The sequence below is a fragment of the Coenobita brevimanus genome, chromosome 56 (genome assembly GCF_032717465.1).
Source record: "Coenobita brevimanus isolate Jiangsu-jjx chromosome 56, ASM3271746v2, whole genome shotgun sequence".
Taxonomy (NCBI): Eukaryota; Metazoa; Arthropoda; class Malacostraca; order Decapoda; family Coenobitidae; genus Coenobita; species Coenobita brevimanus.
The window spans coordinates 32,254,790-32,261,430 of NC_137009.1; the positions used below are offsets into that span (position 1 = coordinate 32,254,790).

General features: G+C 39.6%; 1 non-coding gene across 1 annotated transcript; it reads right to left on the reverse strand.

Moving 5' to 3' along the window:
* Positions 1–241: 241 nt before the first annotated feature.
* Positions 242–360, reverse strand: LOC145401859 (5S ribosomal RNA). The gene has a single exon (XR_013897698.1). It is a non-coding gene; the product is annotated as a 5S ribosomal RNA (ribosomal RNA).
* Positions 361–6,641: the final 6,281 nt, after the last annotated feature.

A 6,641-nucleotide genomic window follows, 5' to 3' on the forward strand; every position in this document is an offset into this window, starting at 1 on the left:
CTAAGCCACTCGTTAGGGATACATAGGCTGTATCTTCCCCACTTCGGTTGGGATAGGCCGGTCCTGCAGTGGACACTCAAATGGCTGATGATGATATTATATATATATATATTCATTTCATTCATTCATTGCCAGACGCCATGTGTCCCAAACAGGGTGGCCAAAGGCTTAGAGTTAATTGCTTTACAGGGAGGGGCACTAATCCTCCACCAACCCCACTTGACATGTAGGGAGAACGTTATGCCAATAGCATCTGGTGTTTCCAGGCGGTCACCCATCCAAGTACTAACCAGATCCAACGTTGCTTAACTTCGCTGATCGGACGGGAAGCGGTGTACTCAACGTGGTATGGCCGTTATATATATATATATATATATATATATATATATATATATATATATATTTAATTATAATATGTCTTTCATATCTCAGTATTTTCTTTACACAGCTGTAGTGAAGGACAATATACACTTTACACTGATGTATGCTACATGTTATTTAAGTTTATTTTTAGTAAGCTATGAGGAGAACTGTAAAATGTTTATCTATTATCAGATGCCTTAATCCCATAAGGGTTAAAATGTGATTATTAATTAATGCTATCTAGTGAGTAATGTCATTATGCTAATCCCTAAAGTACGTAGAAGCCTATGACTGATGATTGTAGAAGGTCTGTCAAAAACTGCTGATCACTAAGCCAGCCTTCTCTATGACGTAAATGGTTCCTACCCAATCAGAACTAAGGGATGAGGTGATGGGAAGGAAGATCCCACCTCCTTACCATGTCTGTGGGGGGATCCTCCCCCCCTCAGCCACTTCTCCACCTCCCTGTGGCTGATTGGATACAGCCAGCTTTGTTCCCTCCCACCCAAACTACTCACCAATACCACATCTACATCGTACGGGGAGGGTGTCTCATCCTCCCCTCACCACCACCAGAGACCACATCCAGCTCTCCTCTGCCTCCCTCCACCCCCGTTTCATATCGAATGACTCGGCAGATTTCCTGCTGTGATATATTTGTTTGTGTTTCCTCCTACCATAATACCCCCCACACCACCTCCCCCACATTGGGGGTGTGTCTCATCCCTCTCACCCCACAAGAGATCCTCCAACCCCTCCTCCACCTCCCCTTATATCGAATGACTCGGCAATTTCCCATCTATGATCCCTTTGTGTGTGTTTCCTTCCACCATAATACCCCTCACACCACTTCCCCCACACTGGACCATTGTCTCATCTCCCCTCACCCCCACCAGAGACCTCTCACTCCTCCTCCACCTCCCTTCACCCCCCTTTATATAGAGTGACGCGACAATTTCTCTGATGTGATCCCTTTATGTGTGTTTACCTCTACACCACCTCCCCCCACAATGGAAGTTGTGTCTCACCCTCCCTCACCCCCACCAGAGACTCTCCACCCCACCTCCACCTTCCTTCCTCCCAGTATTTCGTCCTGAACATGGTGCAGTAATTTCTCTGCCAGGATCAGCCTGTGTCTGTGAACTCACCATTTTTGTCTTTTTCTTTTTTTTTTTAATTCTCATGCTGACTCCTGCACCTAATTTCATCAATGGAAATATCTTTCATATTGATTTCATTGATACTGGTAAGGTTCTTTAGCAAAAATTCGTATTTTGTAAAATTTTTCGTCTGGATTTTTTTTTTTTTACTTATGCTGACTCCTACACCTAGTTTCATCAACAGAAACATACTTTATATTGATTTACTTGATTTTGGTAAGATTCTCCATTAAAGATTAAGTATCCATCGATATTTTCCTGTTTTGTCTCTTACCATGATGAGGGACTTAGCTCATCAAATCTGTAATAGAAAAATTACCTTGGTAAACGTTGAAAAATCGACCCTGAATTGTAGCTGCGATGAAACATTGCTTCAGAAAAATGCGGTCTGTAGGGATTAAGAACCCGCCACATTCAGTGCCTGAAGAATCTGCATTGGCATTACCTAATAATCTTACAGAAGAAGAATTATAACTACAAGCAGAAAACCAAAACCACGAAGCAAATAACTCAACAGAAGTGGAAACAGATCAACAAAATGCAGATGAAAATTACTCTGAAGTAAATAATGATGACGAGTGGTCAAAGCTATCAGATGCTGGCAGTGAGAATTTTAGAACTTTTATACATATTTATGATAAGCTTGTAAATTCAGACCTAAACAAGAGAAAACACAGGTCAGGAAACACATATGAATTACCTTCATATTACAATTGCGAAGAAATTCCAGTAAAAATGAACAAACAGAAAATATCAAGACAAATAATGCAAGTACCAGTGCATTACTTTCCTCACAACAAAACTACACAATGTTGGTACAAGTGTATTGTTATGAGATTTGCCAGTTAGGTAGTCGAGGAGCTTCTCGACATTTCCCGATGTTTACCATAGGCTAGTTCCGGCACAAGTAAGAGTTGCCAGTTTGCCTGCTGTTTGTGAGCGTAGTTAATTCGTAAGTTGTGCAATTTTTTTTTGTGCTTTTTTTCTCAATAATGTTTTATTTATGTTATTGCTTGTTGAATTGTGTAATTTGATTTAAATTTGAACGCTAAATAATTTAATGTTGTGTAGTGTGGGAGAGCTATGGCAAGTTTTGATTATCTCCAAGTTGGTAACATTGCTCTCGCTCTCTCTCTCTGGAATACACTAGAACCGTGGAAACATGTAGAAGTTTCTAGAGCACTGCAAGCTTATATAAGGATGGGGAGGAGCATAGGGCAAGTTTAGTCGGTTTTCAGTTCAATTTGAATGTGCAGCAATATCAATGAAGTTTGTATATCATTCGTACTAGTTAAAATAATGAAGTGTTGCTGGCAAACAGTGAACTGTAACTGCAGTTAGTCAGTCTTGTATATCGTCAGTATTTGTGAAAATAGTGAAGTGAAGTTGGCAAGCATTAAGTGTAATTATATGGAAAAAAAAAAAAAAGACAGTGAACTTATGAAGCCAGTGTTTATTCACCACGCCTGCGCTGATCTTGTGTACTGTACACCTAAAGGCTGCCTCTAGGAAGAGCATCTCACTGAGCAACGTCCTTCCTATACTGAACTACTGCTGTTGGAGCCAGTGGCAGTGTGGGGTAGGGGACATAACACTAGTGTCAGGAGTGTGGATTATTAACTGCTGCAGTGAGTCTAACCTTCGATATGGAGGCAGGTGTGCAGACAAGATCCCGAACTGGGGAGGAGGACGAGGTGTCGTTGGCAGCAATTATGAAGTTATTACAAGCTTCAAAGAATGAACTCAATGAACAATTACAGTCACAGAATGAAGGACAGAAAGAACTCAAAGAACAATTACAGGCCCAAATTGAAGAATAGAAAGAACTCAGGAGTGAAATCAAAGAACAACTGCAAGCACAGAGTGAACAACTTGAGGCACAACGTGAAGAACAAAAGGAACGATATGAACAACTTCAAGAGGCATTACAGGAGCAACAGAGAGAAGTACAACTGAGGGTGCAAGGACAGCTAGATGCATTCATGGGGGAAATGAAGGAAGAACAGCAACAGCTTAAGGAGGAAGTAGATACCAAGCTGGAGCAGCAGAAGTATGAGGTAAACAATAATGTGATGGAGTGTAAACAGTATGTAGACGACCACTTGAAGACATTTAGTGAGGAAATAGTAACAGAGTGCAAGGAACATGTGGACAACGAGCTGAAGATTAGTGAGGGAAAAATGATGGAGTGCAGACAGCATGTAGATAACCAGTTGAAGCATGAAGTTGACCACGTGAAGATAATTAGAAAATTGAGGCTGTAGAGAAATACTCCACAACTGAGCCTCAGGTTAGTGTACAGGGAGTATTGTCATAAAGACTTTGTAGTTACTTGTAGAGAAGTATATTTTAGACTTGTGGTCGAGCGGCTTTTATATCTTGTAGTAGTTTCCCCACCAGATGTCATGTAGTGACGGGAGAGGTAAAGAATAGTATGGGACTATTTTTATTTGTCTTGGAAATATTAAACAGGTATAATAGTATAAGTCCTGGGTAGCTACCTCCCTGTCTCGCTATCTCTCTCTCTCTCTCTGTTCTAAAGCTAATCTCCGTCTCAACCTCTCTCTAGGGTCGCTTGTCTCCTTCCAAACTCTCTTTCCTAAAATCTCGTGTAGTAGGGTGTGTGTGTCACGTATCTTCCTCATGGCAACAGAACTTTCTCACGAGAGGACTGCTGACGGCTAACTGAATCATCATCTTACTGGCCGCTGTCGTCAGCTTTCCTCCGTGTAAGCGTTTAGCGCTGCTCGCTTCTCGCAAACACAACACTTTCTCATCATTTGACTTCCTGCTTCTATCTGTCTCTCTATCTATCTATTTATCTATCTATCTATTATGTAGTCCTATATTTGCTCGGCCGCGCGAAAATGACGTACCATCGACATTTAATAGTTATAATATATTAATACATACTACATACACATTATAATGAACTTATAAGCTAATTAAGTGAAATACATAATATTGTAAAGTAACATAATTGTATGAATATTGTATACATATATTATTCATAGTAAATAGTGATTATTCAGTAATATTACATTTTAAATAAGTTGAATACATATTGGAATAAATGCATTAAAGTAAATTATTTAACTGTAATACAGTATGTACTTGGGTTATTATAGTGAAATGCATACATGCAAGAATAAAAATAGTTTAAAATTAAGATTATTGTAAGAGTTACTAATATTTCATTTAAAGATAATGGTACTGGTCTGCCATATATGGGTCATTCTTCTTTGTGTTATTATTATTATTATTATTATTATTATTATTATTATTTTTTTATATATATAATTAATACTATATACAAAATATATACACTTCATTCAGGGTGGTTAACTGTGATGTTAACTCTCCCCCCACTAAACAATGACTCCAAATTAGCAATTCTTGCATGCATTCTGTGCATGGCCAACAGCAATACGGCAACCACAATGCAGATAATTATGAAGACAGAAGGTGCTTGGCTATACACATAATATGGGTTGAACATACTCAAACTCAAATCTTCCCAGGGCTTCATTGTTTCATTGATCAGCTGCATAGTTTCAAACTTAGGTGAAGTCAACTTAATACTTGTGCTCATGTTTAAGTCCATATCAGGCAGTGGGTGGAAATGTTTGTGTGTATGATTGAGGATGGCGTAGTGATTGATGGTGGAAAAAGTAGACATGGATGGTGTAAATACCGCACAGTAGTCTGGTGCTATGTATAATCCTGAGGCTGATGTATGAGATGGTGGTATATCTGGACAGACTATGTAAACTGATGTGTTATGAGGGAAATAAAAAAACTGCGAGTGTCCAATGCGTTGATGGTGTACAAGTTTATCTGGAGCAAAAGTGAAGTTGCAATGATGATGAATATTGTTATTGCTGATGATAGCCATTTCACAAGGGACCGTATCAGTAGGCTGAAACGTGAAAATGTACGCAGGACAAAGATGAACAGCATGTAAGGATGTGCGGCACTTTCGCTCAATCGTTGACTCACTTGCGAAAGTGACAGTGTCTCGTCTCTTGGAGACCATGATGAGTTCGGTGTCTGTGTTGATGTTGATGATGACTAAAGTGTTGTTGTTTCTATAGGGGAAGGGGTGTATTTGGTATACTGTGAACAGGTCTTCCGTGATGAATGGTACATGAACTATCACTGATGTTGGTGTTAGTGTTGCTTCCAAGTACGGGTAATATTGCATAAATTCCCTACTGCGGAACAATGGCTTCAATTTATGAGTATGTATGCCTTGACTAACTATCTGACGTAGCTCATGAACTGGGAGTAAGTCATTTGTGATCTTGCCATCACCAGCATTCGAAATTCCTTGCATAAGTGCCCTGAAATGATCTCTAGTGTTCTCTAATTGTAGTAGAATCGTGTCAATATGTTCTGTGATGATGGAGAAGTGCTGGAAAAGGGTAACGTTACCCTCCAAGTTATTTATTTTATCTATACTCTCGAGAGCTACGTTTTCTGCTTGTTTCAGATTTGTCACAATTGTTTTCATTGCTGAGTTCTGTCCTGTGATGAATTTATCTTGGTATGTTAGTACCTGAGCTATCTTATTAAATTTTTTGTTTATTTCTTTAAGGTCATCCTCTGTAGCCAATCCAAAGATGTTCCCAAGAATTGCGCCGCCCAGATCGAACAAACCGCGCTTTTGGCGAGTACGTGTGATGTTGTTCCTGTCGCTCAGCACCTCTGTTCCAGAAGATGGGAGATCTTGGATCATGACGAGCATAGTTGACTTCGCCTGTTCTAGTTTCCATTTCGCTAACTTCACCATTTCATCCACTTCCTTGGTGATATGTGATTGTGAAACATAATTCCCTATCTTGAAGTCCAGAGTTCGCATCGGCGTCGCAAGTCTTTCTATATAAGTAGGTAAGTCATACAAGTAATCTAGACTTATTTCAGTACTCATGACATCCTTGACGATTGTAGTCGTGGCCGTTGGAGCTATGAGGCATCCTTGTCGTACTATATGCTTGGGGTCTAGGTGCGCATATACTCTTACTATGTATAGGAGAATCCATAGCATAAGTCCCTTCATCGTAACCTACCGAAAAAAAAAATCTATTAATTTCCTATAATGCTGTGGTTGATGATAGT